Raw genomic sequence first — 27,231 nt, forward strand, 5'->3', positions numbered from 1 at the left:
ACAGAATTGGGAAAACAGAACTTGAGAGTCTAGGTTTGGGAAGTTCAATAGCAATTTCACACTGTAATGAGTTATATTTCGTAAGTTGTATTTTATGGTTTTGTTTTCTTATTTTCTGAGTAATATATCATTGCATTTTGTAAAAGTCTGAATAAAGATGAAATTAATAACTTAAACATAACAAACAAAACTGGCCCTCTGTCCCAAATGTTTTGAGAAGTACTATCCTAACTGAAATGTTGTAATCCATAGAATAGACTAAGACTTCCCCTAACATTTGGGCTCCTTTTCTACATTTTAATCTCAGAACTCTAGCTTCTTTGTTAGCTGAATGCTTACTACCGCACAACGTAAAGTATCTATCCCTAAAAGCTGTTCTGCAAAATAAAAATACTCAGGACCTTTGGGAAACAGTATGTATACTATGCTCACCTTAGAGAGTCATAATGCATGCTAGCATACTAAAGAATCTGAGAAATTTTGCAATAAACAGAAAGTATCAGTTTAACACAGAATTTCCCAAACTTCCTTGGTCACAGAACTCTTTGTATCCTGAAACACAAATTAATTCCCTGTGAAACTCATATTCCATGGAACATAAATTGGAAAATACTTTTATTTAATCATGATTGGAAACTTCAGTGAGAGCTATAAAGTGAAAGAATCAGGTAGTGGTAGATGATGTTGAAGGGAAGAAATGGACAGTGCACATACTTTTTAATCATAGCCCAAGTAATATGCTGATTCCGTTTGGACTGGTATTCTAACATGAAAACTCTTGATTTCTTCCTGTCTTTCATCCTCCCACCTACCTTTTCTAAACACTCCTAACCTCTCAGCAGGCTCTTTCTTCAGATACTTACAGAAAGATTTCTGCTTCCCTTGAGTTTTCACAATTGAGCCAGAAATTATGTGAAATTTAGGGTTTTGCTAGTTTCCTGACTTTTTGACATCTGGTCCTTTCTATATATTCCCAGGCATTTAGTCAAACTCCACTGATTTGGACTAACAAGGGAAAAGGTCAATCTAATTTGGTAAGAAGTCTGCTTTATAGGATATTTTTAAAGTAATGCAGTTTTAGTTTTATTATTTTCAAAAGCCCATGGTGCCAGAAACTATGATTGTGGACATATACAGAGTTCCTATTTTACATATAGACATGAGTGATTTGCATTAACTGAACTTAAAGTAAGGTTTTATGTTTTGTTTAAGTATTCTTCCCTTTCCCCCCATTTACCACAATTATGGAGCCACTTTCATTTGCTTAAGAAATTTTACTTCTAGATAAAGATACTCTTTATTGAAAGTCCTGTCTCAAAAACAACTGTTCAAATCAGTGGACCTCAAAGAATAAAGCTTGTTTGTATTTGATTTCTATCCTTACTAAAGTGCAAGTAATATAACATTGATGAAAGCAAAGAAATCAGAACCACCATGCTTTTTCTTTCCAAATATTTACTCTGAAAATGGATCTTTACTTTTTTGAAGCAAAAGATAAAGTACCTTACACTGTCTGTTTTCGTAACTATCATCCTATTTTGTTTTTCTCATACTTACAATCATTCTTTGAAACTACAATGCTTGTTGATTTGTTTCCTTATATACCCTCTGCCTCTCCACACGGGCATGTAAGCTCATAGAAAGAGGTAAGATCCAGTCCCTATGGATTAACATGGGAGAGGGCCTACTCAGGTACAAAGTAGGGACCCCCAAAGAGAAGAACTAATTAAAGGTGGTTTAGAGCCTTATTGTTTCTCCTTATCTTCACCCCCACCTTCACACAACTGGCTGCCTAGCAGACAAAACGGAAAAAACAAAACCAAAAAGAGTGCTCTCCTTTGACAGTACTCAATTTACCTCTCAAGAAAGGCTAAGTCTTCTAAATCTATTATTTATATTGTAATGCCAATCTCCACTCTACCTGCAGATTTAAAGTAAAACCTTCTAGTTGACAATTTTTACACCAGACATAGAGTTCCCAATGAGCTCATTGAGAAGTGCTATGAGAACATTATTGCAACTACCTAAAAAAATCAAGTGTCCTTCATGCCTAAATATAATGGACAACAAATAGTTTACCAGAAATATGAGGAAAATAAATAGGGCTCCTGAAGATGTATTTTTGAAAAGATTTATTTATTTATTTTAGAGAGAGAGAGCACAAGCAAGAGGGGCAGAAGGAGAGGGAGAGAGAATCTCAAGCAAACTCCCTATGAGTGCAGAACCTGACATGGGGCTCAATCTCACAACCCTGATATCACAATCCTGAGATCGTGACCTGAGCTGAAAATCAAGAGTTGAATGCTTAACCATCTACACCACCCGAACCTCCTACTAATGAAGATATTTTTAAAAGTCAAGATCGACTAAACCTAAGGTAAATAGAGAATTCATGGAGCATAACTGAACTTTAAAAAAAGTTACAAATACTAGATTCAGAAAGATTGTTGCCTCTATAAAATGAGAATAGACTGTGGTAACAAAAGAAAAAAAATGAAAAACTACGAGGAATAAACACATGACAGTGTTTTGTGTAACACTAGCTTAAAAACTGCTTTCCAAGAATTAATTTCATGAATAAGGTATTACAAAGAATATTAGGGGGGAAAAGGTCATAAAACAGGAAACAAGAATTAAATAACTTAAAAATAAAAGCAAATATACAAGCAAAAAAATATAGCCCGAAAGGAAGCCAAATGGTGTTACGCTGTTATTTCTTAGTAGTGGTTGCATTTTCTAAAGTTGATACAATGAACATGTGTTACTATTATAATCAGAGAAATTTAATATACAATTGCAATTCTTAGCATGTACTACAAATGAAATGCCCATTAATCTCACACTATTTACTTTTCAATGCATTCCTGGAGAGAAGCACTGAAATGGTATTGTGTCAAATAAACTGAGATTCATTTTGTATGCCTTAATTAAAAAAAAAAGAAAAAAACTAGGAAAGATCTCTTGGAAATTAAAAATAGTTTACTTCAATTTAAAGCTCAATAAAAGTGCTAAGAGCAAAAATTGATAACTTTTACCAGAAGGGAGTAAAAAAACAGATAAATATGACAGAATAGATAAGCCATATAAATTACTAACAAAATTGACATTTAATAAAATTCTAGAAAGAGAGACTAGAAGTAGAAAATGGAGAGGAAGTTAAATAAATAAGTAATAAAAAAATAATTTAGCAGAGAAGTGGAAAGATAAGATTTTTCAGTTCAAAAGGATCATCCAGATGACCTCAAGGTAAAACACACACACACACACACGCACACACACAGGCATACCACACATGCTCATTCACACGGAAACATGGACCCACATGTTCACCATCACTCACATTCATAATGCACAAACTATACATTTATATATGCACGTTCCTAACCACACACATGGATACACTCCAAAGTCACATACACTCTCGATCACAGTCATGTGGACTCACACCCATTTCACACACACCCCACTCGATGACTCACACACACACACACACACACACACACACACACACACACATTCTTCCATTCTTTCTCCAATATTTCAGAACACAAAGGATAAAGAGAAAATCCTTAACAGGTAAAATCACGTAACACATAACTTCAGAAGATGAAAATCAAGTTTACACCAGAATTCCTATCACCAATAACGATGCGTGATGGCAATGGAAGAACTTCTTCCAAGCCCCAAGAATAAATCAGTTTGAATCTAGAACTCTATACATAACAAAGTTATCAGAATATGTGATACAAAAAAATCTATAGAAATTTTCCTGTGCAGCATTCTCAGGAAGTTTCTAGACAATATACTCAAGGCAATAAGTTTTAAAAAAATGAGTGAGAAAAAGAAAACCAGAGGTACACAATACATTGGCATTAGCTGAGAAGTACAAAGAAAATAAATCCCATGATGACAGCTGGCCTAGTACAGGATGTTGGTGGGCTGCAAAATACATTTTTTTTTTCAAGAAAAAAAGAAAGAATAGGTTATTTTTGATGGAGAGATGTAATAAGCAAGATTTGTTATGTGGCAAAAACAGCCGTATTTTTCTCAGCAGGAATAAAAGAAAGGTAATTATTAATGTCTTATTTATAAAAGCATATAATAATCATGGTAAAAAAACATAAAGCAAATAAAATGTGTCATTTTTTTTTTAATTTCATGGAATGAGAGAAATCTGCCATGATTTCATTTATGGTTTCTGGTTTCCTGTTTGGCCCAAAAAAAGGCATTCCCTATCCTGAAGTTACATCAATATTCTTGTAAATGATTTAGTTTAAAAATTAGTTTAAAATTTAGTTTAAAAACTATATTTTTATGTCCTTTTCATTTAGCTTTCTAATCCATGTGAAATTAATTTTTACATGGAGCATAATAGGGATTTAACTGTGTTTTTTTCCTAATGGGTAGGTAATTATGCTAGTGTCACTTATTAAACATATCAATCTTTCTTTACTGAATTGAAATTCCACCTTTATTATTTCATTCCATATTTTAAGAAATGTTTTGTTATAGATCGAAGAAACCTGAAAGAAAATGAGAAGTTTGTCTTTTTCATGGAGAAGGAGATGTTTGGTAAGTTGAAATGACAAAAACGCATAATACAACACATGTAGGTGTCATGATCTAAGCCATGAGAATAAAAATAGAATGTATGATTTTTTTAAGCCAGGGAAGACAATTTTAATTATCCCCAGGAATGCAGGGAAGAAGACAAAAGGTGGGGGGAAAGAAAATAGAGAAATTTGGAAATATGAAATAATGTGGAAAAAATAATGACCAAGAGAACAGAGTGTACACTAATTGAAAATTGGTTAATCTCACTAAATGAAAGACAGAACCAGATTAGATTAAAATTACACACATACACATACACACTCACACATACAGCATTTTGTAAAAGAGACAATGGACTTGACATCTTGAAACAGATATTTTGTTGTTTACTAAATGAAGATCTACATTCATTAAGAATGCAGGAAAAGCTTTTGATAAAATCCAACATCCATTCCTGATTAAACAAACAAACAAACAACCTCTCAGCAAACAAGTGATAGAATGGAATCCCTTCAACCTGATAAAGGTCTCTGAGAAAAACCTAGAGCTAACATCATTCTTAATAGGGAAAGGCTCCGTGCTCTTTTACTAAATATCAAGAACAAGCCAAGAATGTCTACTCTCTTTCTTGCTATTCAGCTGGAGTTCTAGCCAGTTGAACGACAGAAAATGAAAGCATCCAGATTAGGAAGGAAGAAGCAAAATCATTTTTATTCATAAATAACATGATCAATTTTGTAGAAAATCTTATGGAATCTACAAAAACTATTACAGCTCATAAGTGAATTCAACGAAGTTGTAAGACACAAGATCAATATACAAATATCAATTGTTATTTCTATATACTAGCAATGGACATTTAAAAATTGAAATTAAAAATAATACCATTTAAATAAGCATAAGAAATATGAAACAATTTGAGATAAGTCTTATAAAAGATACATAAGCCATGGATACTAAAACCTATAAAAACACTGCTAATTGAAATGAGGACCTAAATAAAAGGTGTGATATACTGTGTTGATGGGTCAGAAGATACAGATTTGTTAAAATGTCAGTCTTCCCTAAATTAATCTACAATTCCAAAACAGACCCAGTCAAAATCTCAGTGAACATTTCTGTAACATTGACAAGGTAATTCTGAAATTCATGTAAATTCCAAGTAGTAGAAGCCTTTGAAAAAGAACCTAAGATGGAAGAATAGTACTACCTGATTTTAGGGCTTATTAAAAGTCGCTTTCACATTTGACGAAATACAGCATCCTTTCCTGATTAAAACCCTTCAGAGTGTAGGGATAGAGGGGACATTCCTCAATCTCATAAAAGCCATCTATGAAAAGCCTACAACAAATATTATTCTCAATGGGGAAAAGCTGGAAGCCTTTCCCTTAAGATCAGGAACACGACAAGGATGCCCACTCTCGCCACTATTATTCAACATAGTACTAGAAGTCCTTGCAACAGCAATCAGACAACAAAAAGGGATAAAAGGTATCCAAATTGGCAAAGAAGAAGTCAAACTGTCTCTCTTTGCAGATGACATGATACTCTATATGGAAAACCCAAAAGAATCCATGCCCAAACTATTAGAAGTTATAGAACAATTCAGTAATGTGGCGGGATACAAAATCAATGCTCAGAAATCAGTTGCATTTCTATACACGAATAATGAGACTGAAGAAAGAGAAATTAGGGAATCCATCCCATTTACAATAGCACCAAAACCCATACGTTACCTTGGAATTAACTTACCCAGAGACGTAAAGGATCTATAGTCAAGAAACTATAAATTGCTCTTGAAAGACATTGAGGAAGACACAAAAAGATGGAAAAATATTCCATGCTCATGGATCAGAAGAATTAACATAGTTAAAATGTCCATGCTACCCAGAGCAATCTACACTTTCAATGCTATCCCGATCAAAATACCGAGGACATTTTTCAAAGAACTGGAACAAATAGTCCTTAAATTTGTATGGAAACAGAAAAGGCCCCGAATCTCCAAGGAACTGTTGAAAAGGAAAAACAAAGCTGGGGGCATCACAATGCCGGATTTCGAGCTGTACTACAAAGCTGTGATCACAAAGACAGCATGGTACTGGCACAAAAACAGACACATAGACCAATGGAACAGAATAGAGAACCCAGAAATGGACCCTCGGCTCTTTGGGCAACTAATCTTTGATAAAGCAGGAAAAAACATCCGGTGGAAAAAAGACAGTCTCTTCAATAAATGGTGCTGGGAAAATTGGACAGCTACATGCAAAAGAATGAAACTTGACCACTCTCTCACACCATACACAAAAATAAACTCCAAATGGATGAAAGACCTCGATGTGAGACAGGAATCCATCAAAATTCTAGAGGAGAACATAGGCAGCAACCTCTACGACATCGGCCAAAGCAACCTTTTTCATGACACATCCCCAAAGGCAAGAGAAACAAAAGATAAAATGAATTTATGGGACTTCATCAAGATTAAAAGTTTCTGCACAGCCAAGGAAACAGTCAGAAAAACTAAGAGGCAGCCCACGGAATGGGAGAAGATATTTGCAAATGACACTACAGATAAAGGACTGGTATCCAAGATCTACAAAGAACTTCTCAAACTCAATACACGAGAAACAAATAAACAATTGTGTACTGTTTTGAAAAGATACGCCTAAACAAAACAACATGGAAAAACTGAAAATTTTGAAATGGATAAAGATACACCAGGCAAACGCTAACAAAATCAAGTAAAGGTGGCAAAGAAACATCAAGGCAAAAAGCTTCAAATGGGTCAAAGAAGGTAGCTTTTATGTTGTGAATTCACACAATCCAATAAGATAATCATGAAATTTAATGCACTGAAAAAGAATTTCAAGTATGTAAAGCATAAAAGGCTAGAAATAAGAGACTATGATAAAAATAAGTGGGAGATTTTACATACTTGCATCAAAAATTTAGATCAAGCAGATAAAAGGGGAAAAGCTGTCATTGACGGCACTGGAGGAGATAATGCTGAGTGAAATAAGTCAAGCAGAGAAAGACAATTATCATATGATTTCTCTCATCTATGGAACATAAGAACTAGGAAGATCGGTAGGGGAGGAAAGGGATAAAGAAGGGGGGTAATCAGAAGGGGGAATGAAGCATGAGAGACTATGGACTCTGAGAAACAAACTGAGGGCTTCAGAGGGGAGGGGGTGGGTAGTAAGGAGGGCACGTATTGCATGGTGCACTGGGTGATATACGCAACTAATGAATCATCGAACTTTACATCGGAAACCGGGGATGTACTGTATGGTGACTAACATAATATAATAAAAAAACATTAAAATAAAAAAAAAGTCACTTTCATCAAAGTGTTGTGGTCTTGGACTAAAGATAGACAAATATATCAGTTGACCAGAGTAGAGAGTCCAGCAACAGAATCACAACGGTTTATGAACAACTTTTTTCCCCATAAAAGTGCAAACACAATTCAGTGTTAAAAAAAAAAAGATAGTGACGGGTATTAAGGAGGGCACATACTGCATGGTGCACTGGGTGTTATATGCAAGTAATGAATCATGGAACTTTGCATCAAAGACTAGGGATGCACTGATAGTGACTAACATAATATAATAAAAAATATTATTATTAAAAAAAGATTTAAAAAAAAGATAGTCTCTCTCTTTCTCTCTGATTCTTAACAAATGGTGCTGGATTAATTGGATATCCATATACAAAAAACCAAGTGAACTTCAATTCATATTTTATACAGTTAATAATGAACTCAAAATGGATCTTAAATTTATATGTAAAACCTAATACTATAACTAGAAGAAAACAGAAAGGAAAATCTGTATAACCTTGAGTTAGACAAAGAGTTCTTAAATACAACAGTAAAAGCATGGTTCATAAGTGAAAAAAATGTAATAAATTACCCTTCAAAATGAAAAATGTCTGCTTTTTGGAAACCAAAGAATGAAAAGATAAACTGCAGTTTGGGAGAAAATATTTGCCAGTTGTATAACTGATAAAAAGTTGTATCCAGAATATATGTCATAGAATTCTCAAAACTAATAATAAGAAAACAATAATTCATTTTTTTTGAAAATTGGCAGAGGATTGAACAAATATATGAGTAGCAAATTTACAAATGAGAGGATTATTAACATCATAAATCATTAGGGAAATGCTAATTGAATCACAGTGATATAATTTTACCTGCCTATTAGAATAGTTAAAAATAAAAAATGACTATATTGTGTGTTGTCTAGAATATACAGAAACTGAAAGTCCCCTACACTATTAATGAGAATGTATAATAGTACAACCATGAGTAAACAGTCTGGCATTTCCTAAAATGTTAGCTATATACCTGCTATATGATTCAGTCATTCCATTTCTAGGTGCGAACCTGTGAACTGCAAGACTGTGACCATATAAAGAATTGTATATGGATAATTGTTGCAACTCCTATTTTAACAGCCTGCATCTGTAAATAACCCAAATGTCCACCAATAGATTAATGGGTAATCAAATTGCAACATGTCATATAATGAATTACTACACATCGATATAATTAACTATTAAATACACACAACATAGATGAATTATAAAATAATTATGCTGGGCACTGGGTGGCTCATTCAGTTAAGTATGTGCCTTCAGTGCAGGTCACGATCCTGGGTTCCTGGGATTGAGTCCTGCATGGAGTTCTGAGTCTGATTCCCTGCTCCGGGGGTGGGAGGGGGGCTCTGCTTCTCCCTCTTCTTCTGGCATTCCCTCCTGCTCACGCTCTCTCTCTCTCAAATAAATAAATAAAATCTTTAAAAAAATAATAATTATGCTTTGTGAAAAGTCAGACAAAAAAGAGTATGTAAAGTGTGGTTCCATGTATACAAAATCTAGAAAATACAAACTTAACCTATAATTGCAGAACTTATTATCAGTGGCTTCCTGGGAAAGGGGGCAAGGGTTGGGGAAAAAAGTGTTACAGTGTGAAAGGGAAATTTGGGAGATAAAAGGGAATGAATGCATAAGTAAAACAAAGTAGTTACCACCTTTGAACCAATCATACTAAAGCAAATAAATTGAGGAGCATAATTAACTCTCTTCATCAAAAGACCAAAAATTACAACAAATTAAGACAAACAGAAATTTGCTGCTTCTAACAAGTACTAGAGACTACCGTTTTCACCACTGCTACTTGTAAATTTCATTCGAGCATCAGTGCCAGAAACTCGACCTTCCAGCCACTACTTGCTGTCAGTGCCAAGGATAGAGGGTTCCCTCACCTCATTCTCCTCAGATTACTAACTCCCATGTCAAAAGATGACATTTTTAACACTCACATTAGGATTGGTCACTGCTCTTCACCAAGACTGATACTTCAGAAAGAATTACCTATTATAGTACGATATTCAGAAGCTGGATGGCCAACATGAATGTCAAATACCTGTTTTGCCATCTTATGTTATTTGATTTGATTTGTTGAGCATGTCTCTGGGATTATTTTTATAAACTAAACCCACTAACATACTAGAATATATATTGATTTTGACTGATCTGAATTATTTTTCTCCTGAGACATGATGTGCCTATTAAATGTGAAAATTGAGTATTTCTGAATTTCAGAGAAGCTTTCCCGAGTATGTATTTGAATATTTTTTTTATTTTATTCCTGTTCCATTTGTCCTGTACCTTTCTTCATGGACACCAGTTATGCGTATATTGGTGCTCTTTTATATGTATTCCACATCCATCATCATTAATCCTCTAAACTCTTAAAAAGTTTTGCTCAGGGTTCTCAATCCTGCCTTCCTTATTTCTAATTTTTTCAGTAGTATCTGTTTGTTTCTTTCTTCTTTTTCTTTTCTTGCTTCTCTCTGATTTTTTTCCCCTTACACTTCTTTCCTGCCCTCTGTTTAGTGATTCTAATCTTTTACCCACTGATCCCCACTAGCTCCACATTGGGCTTTTTCCTCATACAGGCCATATTTCCTTTAAATGTGCTAATTTTGTGGGCAATGTTTGGTAAAACTTCTGCTGCTTTACAGTACACTTTTTCTGATGTGGTTCTTCAACTACCTTCAATTTGTCTTGTTGAATTTCACAGAAAAAAAATGTTCCATAGATTAGATGTTGTTTTATTATTTTATTTTTCTTGCTACTAACACCAGGAATACTAGTAGTAAAATTCTTATTTTTTTATTGTTATCTTTGAATGGAGGGAATTCTTCCTGGACAAGACATTTATGAACAGATTTTGTGGAGAGGGGATCAGTGGGAGGAAGCTGTGGTTGGAAGAAATTTGAGTAGCAGGCAAGCAGGGAGCTTGAAAGTCTGTCTATAGAAACTTACTCGTCAACACTGCCCTGTAGGTAAAAGCAAGAGCCAGACGAACAGGAAAGCTCTTCTGCCTACAGTAAAACTACATGATGTTACATGATTCATATGTGTGAGAGTGTGACAGTGTGTTTGCATGTATGTGTGTTGGGGGGGGTAGAGAGGGATGATGTAATCTTATCTTTAAGTTTCAGGGCTATTTGGTTCCCGTTCTTTCTCTAACACCATCTGCTTCTTCAGAGATAGTGCTCATTTGCCCTTCTAACTCAAGTTTGCCTGCTGCTCCATGCGGTCAGACTGCATTCAGAGAGTCTCCTGCTGGGAGTACACACACACTTTTCGTAACATCCAAATACCAAGTCATTAAGCTAATCTGGCTCTGACCCCAAATCTTAAAAGACAGGGGCTTTTCTTGGGCCTCTCTCCTATTGTTGTTCCCATTTCATTTCTCACAGCAGGTCTTCTTCATACTTTGTGGTTTGAAGTTATAGGTGTTCCATAGATTTGTCCAAGATAACATGCCCCTTTTTGGTTTGTGTTCTCCTTATTGGTTTTAGTTCATTTTAGAGAGGAAAAAAAGGACCAGTTATTTTTACTTTTCCATCTAAAAACTGAAAACATCTGAGAAATCTGAATGATGACGCTAAGCTCTATGGCTATTAACAGCTGAGTGCCCGCATGTATGGCAGGCAGCCCCTTTAAAAGCAATGCAAACCGTAGTGCCCTGACTCAAGGTCATGTGTTCCAGCTGCTAAGCAATATTAAATGGAGGTAAATGTTATAGCAAAGAGCTCTTTGTCCCTCACTCCATGCAATTATTATTCATGTATCCTTTTCTAAGAACCACATTTGTAAATGGAGTACCCATTATGAAGAGATATTCACTTGAAAATGTTAGTTTGCTTGTATTTTCCTTGAAGATGATAACCTAAGTCAGAGGGTGAACTTGAGCTGCATTTTGATGCACTGGTATTTTCTTTTGCCTAGGCATACTTATTATTCTGGTATAATCTCTGTTGGTTATTTAGAGTAGACATATTGCCACGTTCCTCAAGTATTCTGGAGCATGTGACTTTCCTGTGGACAGTTGGTCTACATGCACTGATGAAGGACTAATTAGGGACTCTGAGGGATATGGTGATTAAATAAGCTCAGACTTTCCCATTGAAAATGTTTCATAATGAAGACCATCCAATTAGACACGTAGCTAAAATACAAACCAAGGCTCAAATCGCCACCCCACGGGGTTGTTATGTGGTTTAAATAAGAATATTACATGACACCTGACAAATCCTCAGTAAATATTAACTACTTTGTTGTTATTACTGTTTTTATCATCTTGATTGGTAGTATCAGTACAGGGAGATAATGATAAAATTCTTTGAAGGAAAGAAGTGGAAGCATTTTTTTGTTATTCCTAGATGGACTGCGTCAATAATGACAAGGACCACATTTGTGGTCATTGGATAAAAGGTAATCTATAGGGTAAAACAGAAGTGGACATAAAGACAAAAGTGAAAGAGAAACAGGGCTCTTTTTGACGCTGCTGTCTCAAAATGCATTGTGACAAAACCTGCTTCGGTATTGGGTCCTATGCATTGACCTTTTCTGTTTCACTCTCTTTAATTAACTCACTTCAACTTGGCATGTTTTCTTTAGCAGAGCATTTGGCATCAGCCTGGTCCTGGTATAACAATTTTGAGAGGATGAGAGACATGGATGGAAATAACCCATCTAAAGTTATGATGACCTTCTCCCATAATGTATTGTAATGTGGTGATAATGATAGATGCACTAGCTTCTGTATTTGAAGTTAAAAGAAAATTCAGTTGTGTTTTCTTTTCACCATCCACAAACCGTTATTTTGTAATAACAGAGGGAAGAGTTTTCTATAGCAGCCTCGTCAGTGGTTCCAAACTGGAAATAACATCCAACCACTAACTACTGTTTAATTTTTTTTTTTTGTTTTTACTTTATTTCATGCGTAACTATGTTTGCACAGCAGGGCAGCAAACGTCTGAGGAAGTGTCACTTGGAATAGCAAACAAACTAGCAAAGCCATCGTCTCTGCCTGGGGTTTTGCCTTTGGTGGGAGTACACAGTCCCAGTTCACCAAAAAGACTTTATTTAAATACAGTGAAATCTGCAGGACAATAAAAGATGGCAAATGGCGGTAGTTGCCAAAATATGAATTTCGTACATGCGATGCCTTATTTCTCTAGGATAGAAAGAGCTTCTAAGAGACAATTAATGAAGAGCATCGCTGTCTGCTGGGTGACTCAAGAGGCAGAAGGAGGGGAGGCCTGGTGAGAATTCAGCACATGGGCAAAACAGCAGAAGCCTAGATGCTCAGTGTATAATCTTTACATGTAACCAAACCCCAGATGGACTTCTTATATTTCTGAGGGATGCTCCTGGTTTTTCTCAGGGGTTTCTATTCTGGGGGGTTGGCACATGGAGATGTCAGCGGATATTGGCAGAAGCCATGTTTCTGCCCAGCTGCACCAATGGAAATCATCACATTACAGTGACTCATCTTCTTCCTTTGCCACTGGGGTTTTGTACACCATCTTCCCTGCACAAAACCATGCCTGGTGACCAGGAACAGGGGTATTCCTGGGAGCCCTGGGAGTTTATGACCTTCTCCTTAAAGGAAGGGCCCAAACTCAAAGGAAAATCTCTAGGAGCCAAATCCTTAGAGGTTAAGACAGGATCTTACTCTGCCCCTCTAAGATCAAAGCAGTTCTTTTGCATCAGAGTCAGTTTGGAGTTTTTCTGGTACCTTTTATGATATCATTCACCCTTTCTTTAGCTTACTTCATATAACAGAAAGAAAATCGTAGCATTTAAATTCATGAGTTTTGGTTAAGTTCCAAGCCAGCATTTTAACTACTTTGCATTTCAGTTTGTAGATCTGTAACATGTGAATAGTAACCACTTCCTCAGTGTTGTCGAGAAGACAAAATTAGATAATTGAGTTTAGTGCATCTAAAATTTTCCCACCAAAGTTCTCCTAGAGGAAAGCCTTAGATCCAAGATTTTAGATCTTAGATTTTAGATCTAAGGATTACCTCCAAAAAGAACTCTACTGAGAAAGTTTTAGATGCACTAAACTCAGTTGCTCTATATATGATGGGAATACTTTTTCCTTTTGTATATTATATTGTTCCGAAGATAGATCTGTGTATTTAACAAAAACTCTACCTAGAACTATTTCTTTATTCAGTTTTCCTTATGCAGGTTATGTAATAACTTCCCACAGTGTATCAAGTATAGACATCATGACATTTCAAAGCTCAGCTCCAGTTACCATGATGGCTACAAGGCTAGATGACGGAGCAATGAATCAGGTACAGTCCTTGCCTATAGGTAGCTCATAGGCTGATGATGTAATATAGTAATAAGACTATGTGCAATTCCCTATAAACTCACCTGGAATAGGGTGAAGGGAAGAGGTGAAGCAGGATACAATAGGCTCCCTGGAGGAGGGAATCTTTGAGATGGACCTTGAATTAAATTTGAGACAATATGTGTAAAGATAAGGATTAGGAAAGAGCCTGGCATGTTTGGGGAATTGATAAGTGGCTGCAAGCATAGAGCATTTACCTTTTCGTACTCTCCTTTGAATCTGAGTGGACATTCTTGAATTCCATGTTGAGTGAAACCTGTGAATTGTGACTCAATCAATGTTTTTAGATGGAAGGGAACAGTGAAAGTGCCTAATCTCTAATAGCTATTCTGAGTTACTTTTTCAATCACCAGTGTTTCGACAAGCACAGAAAACACAGGTTAGCTTATGTCCCAGATGGGAAGGTCTGCTGACCTTATGTAAGTTTATTAAACATGATCTAAGTGGGTAAATTTGGAGAATCCAAGAAGTCCACATGAAAAAGTGTTCAGAAGGTGGTTTACACAGCCCTGAAAGAGTTCTCAAAAGAAACCAGACCAATCCTTCATGTCCTAGAAGTATTCAGAAACCTAAGAAAATAGCTAATAAGACCATTCATTTCTGAAAAATGTACAAAGGGGCCATGCATTCTTTGGTGATGTGCTCCAGAAAAATGTTAACAAAAAGATGGTTTTTACTATTAAACCATCAACTGACTTTGGCCTGCAAAACACCAGCTGGCTTACATTACTTGTAATGTGCTTTGGTGTGTCTCTGATGATAAATATGAAGGGTCCTTTAAGATATACAGAAATATTAAGCAACTAAACATGCTTTTCCCCCTTCCTTTGAAAATTTAAGGAGTTGAAAGAAACATGGAGGACTTTTAAATGTAGGGAAAATTACATATGGCTAAATCAGCTTTGTTCTCACTACAATGAGCCAATGAGACCCTCTTCTTAGGGGAGAGAATAATTGTGTTTGAGCTCTAAAGGTCAAGACTTTACCCTTACATAAATAAACAAATAAGCAAACAAATAAAAAATACCTTCCACAATCCAGCCTCACTCTGTCCCAAATGATATCCTACAGGTTTATTTTATTTTATTTTGCACCAGAACCGATCCTGCCGAAAAGACAGGTCTTATCCTGGTACGTGCCAGGCACACTCCTATCACCAAGTATTTGCTCATTCTTTCTGGGAGCGAAGCCTTCCCTGGCCACTTTAGTTAACATTGATCTCTACTCTCTTTTGCAAGTGTTTCTCCACCCCCAGCACCCGCCTGACTCCTGGAACCTAGTACACTGTGCTTCTGAGGTCGGTGACTATTAAATACAATCTAGTTTCATAAACAATGATGCCTTATGTCCTGTAAGTACCTTTTTTGCCCAGCTTTGCCTCTCCTTAACATGGATCAAAGAACCTATTAACACAGTGGATGGCCTAAACTATGTTTTCTTTGGTGGATGACCAATAGGCAAATCTTGGGATTTTTCTACTTAAGTTTATATCATATGACAAATAGTTCTCCAGTGTGGTCTTCAAATTCAACTCCCCTTAAAATTTCATTATTGGTATAAAAACTTTGAAGAATCCATTCATTCATTTATTTATTGAACAAGAATTTTATCCCAAGCTCTATGCTAGGCCTTGGGGATAAACTAGTAGACAAATGTGAATTACAGACATAATGAAAGAATCACACAATGTAGAAATTGATATAAAGGGAAAGAGAGTGATTCCTGTTACCTTTAGGCTCTTTCTTCAAATTCCTCTACTTTTAGGAGAGCAGCTAGAGGTTGACTTGGTAAAAGAACTAGGTGGAGCACTGAGTATAAGCACAGAGAATTCATTCTGAGAGAACTCTGTGTTCTCTGACATAGATAGTAACCAGAAAAACAATGGGTCTTCCCTTTAGGAACAGAGATTCCATAGACTAAAGGAGTGGGGGCATTGATCTGAGAAATTAAAAGCACTCCTCAAAATGAGGACAGGTTCTCAAAGGCATAGTATAATCAATCTACTTCTGAAGTACAGCAAAATGTTTGGCGATGTCAAAAAAATGAAAGTCTCCTTTCTCCTCCTAGGCTGCCATTTTCCTGAGAACTCTGGGAAGTAGAATGATCTGGTAGAACGATCTCAGGATCCAGGGTTACATAGATCCTGGCTGCAAATTCCCATTCTGCTGCTTACTAGTGGTGGAGTCTGGGCATGTTTCTTATAATGGAGGCTCATTTTTCTCATCTGTAAAAAGGCGGAAAATAATAACTTGCAGAATGATTATTTTCTGATGGCCCATTCCAGGAAAACAGACTCCTAGGACCTATGTCTAGATTGGAATTTCAGGAATCTCTTGAAAGAGAGAGGGAGGGAACACGTGTGTAACGAAGCAAAGTACTATATCCAAGCAGGGAAGCAGAGCACAAGAACTGGATCCAAAAGTCAGCGATCACGGGAAAGTAAATAGAGCTAATGCGTTGGGGAGGGGCACCTGGAAGGCTGGCAGATGCAACAGGGAGAAAATTCTGTACTCAGCTGGTCCAGGCAATCATGAAAATTGATGGTTGAGAAGGCAAAATACCAAGGACAGTGCCTGGCATGGAGAAGACACTCAAAACCTGTCTCTTACCTATGGAGTTGTCATAATGGCAACAAAAGTTATGGACATTGTGAACAGCTTTTGAGTTTAGCACCCATCGCACATAGGATCTCAAGGAGAGCATGGCCCTGTGTGGTGGCCAAGGCACCACCAAACGCTTAATTTCCTCTCAATCTGTAGCACGGAATATGAAGCTCAGAAATCTTATTTGATTTGCCCAAGCTTTCACAAGTATGAGATAACAAAGCTCAGAGTTGAATAGAATATCTGATGTAAATAAAATATTCTTAATATAATTGATAGTTCTACATGGATGAACAACAGAATCACTGGAGGGAGCTTTAATTAAAATAAAAATTTCTGAACTACTCCAAACTTGCTGAATTAAAAACCCCTGAGGTTGGGAGCAAGAAATCTATTTAAAATATTACCTCCAGGGGGTTCCTGGGTGGCTCCATTCATTAAGTGCCTGACGTGATTTCAGCTCAGGTCATGATTTCAGGGTCCTGAGATCAAACCCTGGGTGGGGTCTGTGCTGGACACGGAGCCTGCTAAAGATTCTCTCTCTCCCTCTGCCCCTCCTCCCCCACAAAAAAGAAGAAGAAAAAGTTCCCTAAGTAGAATAATGCAAACCCCCTTATACTAGAACTCCCTGACCCACATTCCACACTTACCTTGACTTTCTGACATTGACTGGGGATGTTAATCAGATAGTTGAATGATTATTGCATGACCATCAGCTCATTTATCTCTAGAAATCAGCATTGACTCTTTGCTAACAAGACTTCAGAAATGCCTGGGTGGCTCAGTTGGTTAAGCAACAGACTCTTGATTTCAGCTCAGGTCATGATTTCAGAGTTGTGAGATGGAGTCCTGCATTGGCTCCGCACTGGGCATGGAACCTGCTTAAGATTCTCTCTCTCCCTCTGCCCCTCCCCACCCCGCCCACATGTGTGCCCTCTCCAAATAAATAAATAAATAAATAAATAAATAAATAAATAAATAAATAAAATATCACCTCCAGTAATTTTGAGAAAGCTGCTTTGCAGTGGGGGCAAGTCACCTAGGTACGACTGCTTTACTCCACCCAGTAAGATCCTGTTATCAGCCCTAATTACTCACCCAATTAGAGCTAAGCTGGGGCTATAAAAAATTTGTTTCCTCTTTAATAAGCTATGAAAGTGACCCTGTTTTCACCGACAATTTTTTTTTTGCAGTTACTATCTAAAATGTTCTTTTCTTTTATTTTTTTTAAGATTTTATTTATTTATTTGACAGAGATAGAGACAGCCAGCGAGAGAGGGAACACAAGCAGGGGGAGTGGGAGAGGAAGAAGCAGGCTTATAGCAGAGGAGCCTGATGTGGGGCTCAATCCCATAACGCCGGGATCACGCCCTGAGCCGAAGGCAGACGCTTAACCACTGTGCCACCCAGGCGCCCCTAAAATGTTCTTTTAATAATTTAAAAAATCCTTCTTCTAAGAAGAGTTAGAAAATAGATAATTGATGTAGCCAATGGTATGATATGGATTCTGGGAATCTGATAAATAAATAGTTTTATATCTTAATTTCTCACTCACAAAAATCTCATACATGGAAAAGTCTTCTTAAAAAAGAAGAAAAGAAAAAAAGTCTATAGCATACAAAGGCTAATGACAAAATAGTTTCATCAAACTATTTTATTAAAGGTACGAGGAAGTTTGAGAATTTGGGTAGTATCATCTCTTCTTTACTCACTACAATATACATAGTGAGACTTCTATCTTGAAGTAAGGAGATCAACTGTGTGTGACCCAGGATGAGGCACTGACCTTCTCAAAACTTCTCTTTCCTTCTGTGTTAAATATGGAACATTATATCTGCCTGAAGGTGTTCTATAAAGGATTGAAGGAGATTATATGGATGAAGGTGTCTGCAACTAAGTCAGTTACAGAAGAAGTACTCAACAAAATTTAGCTGTGTCTGATCCACTCTTTAGAAAGATTTGCAATGAAATGGTTCCGGTCATCTTATTTCTTTTCCTTCATTTTCTCATCTCTAAGTGGAGGAGTGTTCAGACACCATGATCTCTAGAATCTCTTACAAAACTGAAGTTCTAAATTTTATATATCTAAAAAAGTTTTCTGGGTGACCCCTAGCTAACCGGAACTGCTTCTAAGAAGTTGATTGGTCACCTAGAAGGCAATGGAAATTCCTAGATAATTAATAACATGACATTAAAAGGTGTGTTAGATATAATGCATAGGGTTTGTGTTCAGTGAATTCCGATGTTAATAAAAATATATTACAGTGAACCATAGTGAATACCATTCTTTCTTTGATATAGAAAGACTTCAAAATCTTGTGTCATCTTTTGTTTGTTTGTTTATTTGTTTAGAGGGAGAAAGAGAGAGGTGGGGAGGGGGCAGAGGGAGAAGGAGTGAGAGAATCTTAAGCAGGCTCCACACCCAGCGTGGAGCCCCACGTGGGCTCCATCTCATGACCCGGAGATCATGACCTGAGCTGAAATCACAAGTCAGTGCCTTAACTGGCTGAGCCATCCAGGCACCCTGCCTTTTGTTTATTCTTATAGGGCAAGAATTATTATTTTATTGGCATGTGGCACGCCAGTTAATGGAAATTTTTAAAAAGTAATCATTGGAGCTAATGTTCTCAAGCTATTTGATGTTAGATGAATTCTGGGTTTATTATCATTAAAGTTTAATTTTGCCCCAGTGCCTATTACATAGTAGGTGCTCAACAAAAATTCATCAGTGGAATTAACAAGTGCATTTTCTATTGAATTTTATTAATTGGTATGTTGAAGTGGAAAAAAGCATGAATATGAAGTTCTCCTGCTCCAATTCTTTTCTTCCTTTTTCATTTTATTTCACCCTCCTCCTTTCCCCCCTATTTCTCTCCTGCTTCTTTATCCTCCCACCCAGCCCCGCACACACAACACACACACCTCAGGATCACCAGCTGGTCCAACACTGGTCCATTTTCTGCCATGTTGTAGGATCCACCAGCCGTGCTCTCAGGAAACAGTGGAATGTCAACTGGCAGAAGGGGACATGAAAGGTAGCACGGCTCCAGCATCGTATTTTCATCATTGACAATGGAACCTGACATATGCTGAGCCAGTTTCTGATTTAGGCATTCAGTAAAAGGAAACTCTTTATGAAGAGTTATATGCAAAAAATATTCCTACAGTGAGTTAAATCATCAAGCAAACATGGTTTATAAATATTCCCATCCCATTGTTTGTGCAAGAATGCAAGCCACACCTAAGAGCACATTCCTTATTTTGTAGGNNAATATATGGTGCTGCACACTCTGCTGCCACTGTGCCAAGACTTATCCTTAAATTTAATTTCAACCTTCTTGTTTTCCCCTTGTGCTATAGTATGATTCCACAGTGCATCCTCCCATCTGTTGAAACAGAGAAGGGCTTGCATTTTAGGCTGAGATGACTAATATTCATGAGGAATGAATCCAAATTCAAACTAAATGCACATTTTTGCATTTGTCCAAACCTAGCCATGAATTATCTCAGGCTATCAATAGAAGAAGAGGAAAGTTGCTATCTGTAAATCCCTATTTGTTTTCCCAAATTGCACCCTTGGCAATGGGTGTGACAGAAAAATGTTCAGTATTCCTAGTAGCCTAACCTGCCAAGAGAGATAAAGCCACTTTGATGTCCTGGGACCAGAGACTATACAGATTTTTACCCAAAATGTTTTTCACAGGGAAGTGGGCTAAAACGACCTGCCTACATCACAGCCTCCTGAATCCAGGAGACAGATGGATGGCCCTGCTGACCAGAAGGTGGCAGGTCTGAAGTTAATAACAATAATGCTCTGTAAACCACCCTGGGCAATAATGATGGTAGTGCTAAAAACAATAATGGCGCAAGCTGGTTCAGTAATAGTTAATATTATCAATGCTTACATTGTTTATGTGATTGCTATGTGCCAGCTCTATGCCAAGTGACTTGCACATATTATTCCATTTGCTTCTTACCCTTTCCCTGTAACGAAGCAAGTAAAGCTCAGAGTGGTTGTGTGCCAAATTTCCCACGAGTAGCAGGACTGAGTCTCATACCCACCTCTGCCTCCCAGTGAGACCTCTGCCTTTCCTGTGTTGCATATGTGTCTCCTTGCATGTGCTGCTGCCTTTCTCTGGCGAGGCCACCATGGACCTCCTTCTGGGACAGCTTCTACAAAAACACTGTCCATAGCAGAACCCCCGACATACACCACCCACACATAAAATTGATCCCTTCTGGAGGCAGGCGGAAAGAAGACCCCAGAAGAAATCTCATTGTGTGGCAAAATGAGTTGCATTTGTAAAGTTTGTTGGCTTTAGCAAAGTGTTCTTACACTCCTCTCCCCACTGGAGTTTCTGTCCCTGTGGATGTGCATTGGGGGTCACCTGGCTCCCAGTTACAAGGTCAGAGGAGACAACTCTGGCAGCACTTCTCTTTCTCCTAGAGTCTCAGTTACTTTCTTTCATGGGCAACATACTTTCTGCATGTTCACGCAGCTATATTTTCTGAGCACCTACTTTGCACCAGGACTAGGCTAAATACTACACACCTAATATTTTCATTAGTCATCACAAAAATATTAGAAACATTTTTAGTGTTTTTTTTTAAATTATTTCTTTTAGGCTGATGAGGAAAATTAGATGAGAAGCATTTTTTTGTAACTTGCCCAAGGTGCTATGTTCCATTAAATCTCTGGTTCTCAACTTCATTCCCATTCTCCCAAGGGATTTTGGCAATGTTTGGTGACACTTTTGTTGCCACATCTGGGGGTGTAGAGGGGCATGGTTACTATTCCTTTCTACAGGGTGGAGGCCAAGGAGGCCATTAAAGATCCTAGAGTGCACAGGACAGCCCCCCACACATACACAGGAAAGGATTATCCCGTCCACAATGGCAATAGTGCTGCAGGTGAGGAACCCTGGATTAAACTAAGAGGAGTTCTGCAGCGTGGCTACTCTGGCTTATGATTTACATGCTCTGAGATGGACTCAGCTTTGAATCAGGGCCTCTGATACTATTCCAGGAGAGTGTCTACTTTGCTATCATGTGCAATAGTGTAGGAGCTGGGGTCCTCCCTACTCAGCCATCTGGTTCTCCAGAATGCCCATGGCTTAATGCCTCAATGCTGCTGCAACCCATAAACCCCTCTAGACGTGCCAGACTCCCCTCCTGCACTTTGTAGCAATAGCAAGTCAGGAAACCTCATGACCCAGGAATCTTAGGGTTCTGAATACTCTTAAGATTCAAGGAGCCCTTTGCGGAGAGGAACTTTGAGGAATGGCCACAAAGCTGGCTCCCTCACATTGGTTCTTGGCTCAAGGGAGAGAGGGAAGGGGGCTACCCAGTTCTTTTCCACGATACAGGCCAATTTCAGTGAGCCAGAAAAGGACTCAGGATTCAGGGCAGCTGCTCTGTCTGGGAAGAAAGATGGAAAGTTTGACTGCATGTACGCGCCATCAGGTGACCTGACAATTTTAAACAGAGAGGTACTATTCACAGTTATTCTATATAAATAGATGTTTGTTGGGGCAAAATGTAAACTGATGTGTAAAAACCCTGGCTTGAGGCCTTTGGTGAGACTTAATTCATTCACTTATTCCTGAAAAGATATGCTCATGAACACTTCTTAAATGATAATCAGGCGCTGAGTAAGTCTTGGGCTATGTAGATTCCAGTCCTGGGGGAGGGAAGTCATAGGGAAATAAGATAGGAAGACAAATCGATATGGAAAAGGGAAATGGGGACAAGAAGGGGACAGGACTGGAAAGACATCCAGCAGGGAAATGACATGTGGGAAGACGCTAAGACAAAAGAGGGCATGGGGAGTTTGAGAACTAAAAGAAGCCCAGTGTGGTTGGAGCACAGAGCACAAAGGAGAGAGACATGGTGAGGAGAATGAGCCAGAAACAGAGGCTGTGGGGAGGACGGGAAAAATCAAGAGTCTGGATTCACGCTGAAGTCTGTGCCATGCCGCTGAAGGACTGGAGATCAGATTTGAGCATCAGAAAGCAGGGAAGAACACGGAGACCCGTGAGATCCTTGCTGTGAAGGTGCAGACAGGGGCAGATGATGTTTTGACTGGAACCGCCGTGGGGAATATGCAGAGAAGTGGATGGATCTGATGCATACTTGGGTGGAGGGAAGGCCAGCAGTTGGTGATGAACGAGCTGTGATAAGTGAGGGAGATGGAGGTGAGAGGATCCTGTCCAGCTTCCCCTCCAGGCAACTGGGTGGATGCCATTTACCAAGAGGGCAATTCTCACTTTCCTCATCTGCAAAGCAGGAGCGAAATCCTCACCTTTTCTAACTCACAAAGCTGTATTGCTGACCAAGTGATGTAATAAATTTAACAGGGTTTTGTAGGCTGTAAAGCATGATAAATGTCTGGGGTACACGGTGATTGTTTGAAACTATTATGATAACATGTTCATCTCTGTGGCTCTGATATCAGTCCCTATGTGCTATAAAACATCAACCCCAGCTCTATGATAATATCACTTGGGTGCCTTTCAGCTTCCTGATTTCGCAGTTACAGAAAGAGTTTACAGATCATATAAAATGACAAGGGAAAAGGTGTGGCTCTGTGTTCTCTAGCATGAACTTGGCTTTTAAATCTTGAAATTGACTCTGATTGCCATGAGAAAACCCAAACCAGCCCAGCTTGGTTGCTGACATGACTGGGGAATTGGGAGTAGACAATGGAAACTGTTTCTCGTGTATCCTTATACTGAGTTGCCAAAGAATGGCTGGGTCTCACCAGTCTCAGCCTGGTAATTATCCAAATGGCTCTGGGTCATCAAAACCGCAGGAAAGAGCCTACTGGCTTGCTGCTGCTCTGTAGCTCGAAAGCTATGACTTTCTCTCTCTTTCTCTCTTTCCTCTCTCTCTCTCCCTCCCCCTCCCCTCCTTTCCCTCCCTCCCTCCTTCCTTTCTTCTTTCTTTCTTCTTTCTTTCTTTCTTTCTTTCTTTCTTTCTTTCTTTCTTTCTTTCTTTCTTCCTTCCTTCCTTCCTTCCTTCCTTCCTTCCTTCCTTCCTTCCTTCCTTCCTTCCTTTCTCTCCTCCTCCTTCCTTCCTTTCTTTTTCCTCTTTTCCTTCCTTCCTTCCTTCCTTCCTTCCTTCCTTCCTTCCTTCCTTCCCTCTGCAGCCTTAGAGAAGAGAATGATGATGGGATGAGTACAGCCCATGTTACAAGGAAAATATTCAAGCCCAGTAGACCTGAGTTCAGTCCCAGCGTTGCCACTTATCATTTTGTCATCTTGAGGAATTCACTTTGAGAAGTATCAGTTTCCTTGAGCATTATTTGGAGATATAGATAATTGATCCATGTCAGGGTTCTGAGAAGCAGAAGAGATAATGAATACACTTTGTGTATGCAAGATGCTGAGAAAATTGGGTAGATTGATGGATGGATGGATGGATGGATGGATGGATGGATGGATGGATGGGCTGAGTATTATTAATATAGTTCCATTGAGGAGAAAGGATATATATGTCTCCTCACTTAGGACAGGGGATAATATTTGTTAGAAAAATTATATTAAACTGGAAAGTCAGTGACCCAGATTTATCTATCAGTATAAGTTTTAAAACTATGTTCCTTGTTTCTGGAGGTACAAATAGTATAACCTGACTATATCTTAGAATGCTCCAATACTGGAAGTTACCTCAAAGACTGTACCCACACATCATTTTTTAGGAGGGGTCAACGTGGGCGGCTGCTTTCTGTGTGAATCTGGGCTTGTTTGTGGTGATGCAGCAGTGGTTTGGGGCTGAAGCCCAGACTCTGACTTCTCCTTCAGTACTCTTTTCACTCAACCACATGGCCTCTCAGGATTCTTTCTATTTCCTGCCAAACATCACAACCCTCCTTGAACAGGCAAGTGAGGGTCAGTGTCCCAGACCACTGGTGGTGATGTTGTAAGTCTGACAGTGGTGGCATTTCACATTCATTGCATTCACTGCTCAAGCCAGGCAACATTACATATTCTATTCACATAATTGGAATAATTTTTTTTTCTTTAAAAATATGACCTCACTGGTTAAGGTCATCACTTTAGACTATTCATAGTTACTCAGTTTTATTTTGTTTCATTTTTAAGATCAAGCAAACTAGCTGTATCACTTTGCAGCAGAACAAAGAAGCTAGTGAGCATTAAAACAAGGACTATGGATTATTCCATTTGATGAGAGAAAGCCCTTCCTGGGACACTAGCCGATCTCCAGACCCTGAACACCCTGATTCTGCTTTCTTTTGGGCAGATGAAGGGTGATGTCAGGAGAGAGGAGAGAACATAGTGGCATTTTCTGTTTGTCAAAACATCTTGAACACTTTTCAAACATTTTGAGTTTGTTAAAATCCAGACTGCCTAGTGCCAAGCAGTTTTGCTTAATTTCTAAACCCCTGGGTATTTAAGGGGAAATTTAATCGGTATTTTTCTGAATCGTTTCATTTAACTCATCAGTGTGCTGTTTCATAAGAATCATTTGATGCCAAAGAAGTCCTTCTATGCCAATTTAGAAATTTTACTCTGGAAGGCTCTGAAGGGCTGAGAGCAGTAAAAACAGCAGGGACTGGGGGTTCTAGAATCTCACAAACCAAGATCTAGAAAGGATTACAGAAAGGTCTTGCTCAAGATCCTCAAAGCCACCAGCAGAAAAGTTGGAATGTCAATTCCAAAGCACATATACCTTCTCCAGACATCCCTCTCTTTATGTTCAAAGTGTCTTAAAGTTCTGTGGTGGAGAAACAGGAACTTCTATGTTGCAGAGACTAGCCTATTGGTATGAATGTGGTATTTTCAGGATTATAATACATAGCAATGAACCTTTCTAAAGTGTTCTGCAGTAATTGGCATGACTATGTACCTTTGCTGTGTCAGTGTGAGGGCCCGAGGCACTCAGGGGCCAGCAGTGTCCCAGAAATAAGAGTTTATTGAAGTTCTTTCTCCTTTATCACCTTCTTGCCTCCCATCAACTCAGTAGAAGCACTCAGAGCCAGTTTCTGTTTCTGTGCATTCAATAGTGCAACACACACACACACACACACACACATACAGGGGTACATTTTCAATGCTATTTGTTCAAAGGTGTTTGGAATTGGATTTGGGGACTAGGCCAATTCCCGATAGTAGGGGACACGTCAACACAACAAACCAACAGTGATGTGGCCACATAAATGCAGAGGTTGCTGATGCAAAAGCTTTTTTATTTTAGTGCTTGTTCTGTTCCAGTGATGGTGGCCCATGGTTTACATATCTTCAGTCATTCATCTTCCTATTGATCCTGTGAGTGTGACAGATTTAAGCTGATTTTATAGTGATGATATTGGTATTTAGTGAGGTTAAGTAACTCATCCAAGATCTCCCAACTAGTATGTGGCAGAGCTGGATTTGAGCAGAGATCCATTGCTTCCAAATGCCTGCTGTTTCCATTTGCCATTCTGCTTGCTGCAAACAATGTTTGGTTACTGGTTGTTAAGTTAATAAAAGTGGTGCAGCCACACAAGTGATTAAAGAGAGCTTAGTTAGCTGCATTTTTTCAGGTAAAATTTTAAGTCCCTGTAAAGGTTAGTCCTTCCCTAACCTCTGGATAGTTATACTCTGGAATTTCATTATAATTCATTTAGGAGTGAATAGTAGTACGTTTTCCCATAGAAATAACATGGAAATGATAGTCAGGCTTCTGTTATAACCCATAAAAGCCTGTAAAACTCCATAACTCTGGGACAGGGAATAGCTCTGGAGTTAGGAGCATGGCCAGTGACTGGTCACTTCAAAGAGCAGTGCCATGGAAAGAGCTGGGAAGTAAACAGTAGGGTCATAAGCAGTGTATGATAGTGGCGTCTGTGGATTGCAGCATCTCTGTCCCTGGCACAGGAGTACGTTAGCCAGAACTACAACCTAGTCATTGAGCCCCAGACTTTCCATTACTTTGGTTTGTGATGATAAACTTCAAGGGGGTAGCATCTGTTGTTCATCAGGAATTTGGGGAGACTGAAGATTTGTTCTCTTCCTGTAAGATTTGGGATCTGAAAAGCATCACCTCTCTGGACAGATTCATAAGCCTATCTCCTAAGTCGTTTTTCACATGAACTTTTCCAGTCTTCCTCTGTAATACTTAACACCAAAAAGGCATGTGTCTTGCCCTTCATTGCAGCTTTGATAGCCACATATGTTCTGACATGTCACGGGTCCTCGGCATATATTTGTCAACTGAAAATCTTCAATGAATTCCCCATTTGGCTGCTATCAGCCTTGTGATTTGCAGGAGATTTCATCAGCCAAGCAATAGAAGAGGGAAAGTTTCCATGTTTGGGGAACATTAGGGATGTGGGTGATGGAATGC

The 27,231-nt window shown here is 38.4% G+C and overlaps 1 long non-coding RNA gene across 1 annotated transcript in view; it reads left to right on the forward strand.

Moving 5' to 3' along the window:
• The first annotated feature begins 2,242 nt into the window (after positions 1-2,242).
• Positions 2,243-27,231, forward strand: part of LOC103671710 — a 34,654-nt gene continuing 9,665 nt past the window's right edge. Inside the window, exons 1-2 of the long non-coding RNA XR_571033.2 lie at positions 2,243-2,377; positions 4,513-4,572. This is a non-coding gene — a long non-coding RNA (uncharacterized LOC103671710). The remainder of the gene's footprint in view (positions 2,378-4,512; positions 4,573-27,231) is intronic.

This window comes from Ursus maritimus, unplaced genomic scaffold (assembly GCF_017311325.1).
Source record: "Ursus maritimus isolate PB19 unplaced genomic scaffold, ASM1731132v1 scaffold_6, whole genome shotgun sequence".
Classification (NCBI taxonomy): Eukaryota; Metazoa; Chordata; class Mammalia; order Carnivora; family Ursidae; genus Ursus; species Ursus maritimus.